Source organism: Bombus fervidus, unplaced genomic scaffold (genome assembly GCF_041682495.2).
Source record: "Bombus fervidus isolate BK054 unplaced genomic scaffold, iyBomFerv1 scaffold0020, whole genome shotgun sequence".
Classification (NCBI taxonomy): domain Eukaryota; kingdom Metazoa; phylum Arthropoda; class Insecta; order Hymenoptera; family Apidae; genus Bombus; species Bombus fervidus.
In genome coordinates, this window is record NW_027212583.1 from 2,712,624 (window position 1) to 2,716,366 (window position 3,743).

The following is a 3,743-nucleotide window of genomic DNA, read 5'->3' on the forward strand; positions in this document are numbered from 1 at the left end:
GTTATGTGTTATGACGTTATGCTTTATAACGTTATAAGTCATGGCGCAATACTATATGACGTTATACGTTGTACCGTAATTTTACATGAATTTATACGTTATGACGTCACACAATATAACGTTATACGTCATGACTTATTACTAAGTGACGTTATACGCTATACCTTTATACAACATGACATTATACGTTATGACGTATTACTTTAATACGTTGTACACTATAACGTAATTCAATATGTCGCTGTACGTCATGACTTAATTCTATATGACATGATCCGTTGTGGCATAGTACCATGTGACGTTATACATTACGAAGTAATACTATGTGACGTTATACGATATGACGTAACACTATGTCACGTTATACATTATGACGCAATACAATATAGCGCTATACGTCATGACGTATTACTATGTGACGTTATACGTTATACCTTAATACTACATGACATTATACGTTATGACCTATTACCATGTGACGTTGTGCGTTATGACGTAATTCTGTATGACGTTATACGTCATGACGTAATTCTATACTACGTTGTACGTCATGACGTTATACTTTAGAACGTTATACGTCATGGCAGAATACTATATGACTTTATACGTTGTACCGTAATTTTGTATGACCTTATACGTTATGACGTCGCACAATATAACGTTATACGTCATGACGTACTACTGTGTTACGTTATACGCTATACCTTAATAATACATGACATTATACGTTATGACGTATTACTATGTGACGTGATACGTTATGGCGCAGTACTATATGTCGTTATACGTTGAACCGTAATTCTATATGACGTTATACGTTATGTTGTCACACAATATAACGTTATACGTCTTGACGTATTACTATGTGAAGTTGTACGTTATACTTTAATACTACATGACATTATACGTTATGACGTATTACTATGTGACGATATACGTTATGACGTTATACTTTATAACGTTATACGTTACGACGCAATACTATATGACGTTGTACGTTATGACGTATTTCAATATGACGTTACATGTCATGTCGTAATTCTATATGACGTCATCCGTTCTGACGTAGAACTATGTGACGTTATACGTTATGACGGAATACTATGTGACGGTATACGTTAAACCGTAACTCTATATGACGTTATACGTTATGACGTATTACTATGTGACGATATACGTTATGACGTTATACTTTAGAACGTTATACGTCATGGCACAATACTATATGACGTTATACGTTGTACAGTAATTTTATATGACCTTATACGTTATAACGTCACACAATATAACGTTATACGTCATGGCGGAATACTATATGACGTTAGACGTTATACGCAATACCATATAACGTTATACGTCATGACGCAATACTGTATGACGTTATACGTTATGGCGGAATACTATATGACGTTATACGTTATGACGTTGTACTTTAGAACGTTATACGTACTGGCGCAATACTATATGACGTTATACGATATGACGTAATAGTATGCCACGTTATACGTTATGGCGCAATACAATATAGCGCTATACGGTATGACGTATTACTATGTGACCTTATACGTTAAACCGTAACTCTATATGACGTTATGCGTTTTGTCGTTATACTTTACAACGTTATACGTCATGGCGGAATACTATATGACGTTATACGTTATGACGCTATACTTTAGAACGTTATACGTCATGACGCAATAATATATGACCTTATACGCTGTACCTTAATACTACATGACATTATACGTTATGACGTATTACTATATTACGTTGTACGTTATGACGTAATTCTATATGACGTTATACGTAATGACGTAATTCTGTATGACGTCATCCGTTGTGGCGTAGTACTATGTGAAGTTATACGTTATGACGTAACACAACATAGCGCTATACGTTATGACGTATAACTATGTGCCGGTATACGTTAAACCGTAATTCTATAGGACGTTCTACGTTATGAAATATTGCCACGTGACGTTATACGTTATGACGTATAACTATGTGACGGTATACGTTAAACCGTAATTCTATAGGACGTTCTACGATATGAAGTATTGCTACGTGACGTTATACGTTATGACGTAATATTATATGACGTCATTCGGAATGACGCAATACTATATGACGTTACACTTTATAACGTTATGCGTTATGACGTAGTACTATGTGACGTTATACGTTATGACGCAATACAATATAGCGCTATACGTTATGACGTGTTACTATGTGACGTTATACCTTATTACACAATAACATATAACGTTATACGTCATGACGCAATACTATATGACGTTCTACGTTATGACGTAATACAATATAGCGCTGTACGTTATGACGTATCACTATGTGACGGTATACGTTAAACCGTAATTCTATATGACGTTATACGTTATGACGTATTACTATGTGACGATATACGTAATGACGTTGTACTTTATAACGTTATACGTTACGACGCAATACTATATAGCGTTATACGTTATGACGTTACACTTTATAACGTTATACGTTATGACGTAGTACTATGTGACGTTATACGTTATGACGCAATACAATATAGCGCTATACGTTATGACGTGTTACTATGTGACGTTATACCTTATTACACAATAACATATAACGTTATACGTCATGACGCAATACTATGTGACCTTCTACGTTATGACGTAATACAATATAGCGCTGTACGTTATGACGTATAACTATGTGACGGTATACGTTAAACCGTAATTCTATAGGACGTTCTACGTTATGTCGTATTACTATGCGACGTTATACGTTATGACGTAATATCATATGACGTCATTCGTAATGACGCCATACTATATGAGGTTATACGTTATGACGTTATACTTTAAGACGTTATACGTCATGGCGCAATACTATATGACGTTATACGTTGTACCGTAATTCTATATGACGTAATACGTTATGACTGCACACAATATAAAGTTATACGTCATGACGTATTACTACGTGACGTTATACGTTACGACGCAATTCTTTATGACGTCATCCGTTCTGACGCAAAATTATATGACGTTTAACGTTATGACGCAATACAATATAGCGCTATACGTTACGCCGTATTAGTAGGTGACGTTATACGTCTGGCGCAATACTATATGACGTTATACTTTGTACCGTAATTCTATATGACGTTATACGTCATGACGTAATACTTTATGACGTCATCCGTTCTGACGCAATACTATATGACGTTATACGTTATGACGTAATTCTATATGACGTTATACGTTATGACATTATACTTTATAACGTTATACGTCATGGCGATATACTATATGACGTTATAAGTTATGACGTAATACAATATAGCGCTATACGTTATGACGTATAACTATGTGACGGTATACGTTAAACCGTAATTCCATATGACGTTATACGTTATGACGCAATACTATATGACGTTCTACGTTATGACGTAATACAATATAGCGCTGTACGTTATGACGTATAACTATGTGACGGTATACGTTAAACCGTAATTCCATATGACGTTATACGTTATGACGCAATTCTTTATGACGTCATCCGTTCTGACGCAAAATTATATGACGTTATACGTTATTACGCAATACAATATAGCGCTATACGTTACGTCGTATTAGTATGTGACGTTATACGTTATGACGTTATACTTTATAACGTTATACGTCATGGCGCAATACTATATGACGCTATACGTTTTGACGTAGAACTATGTAACGTCATACGTT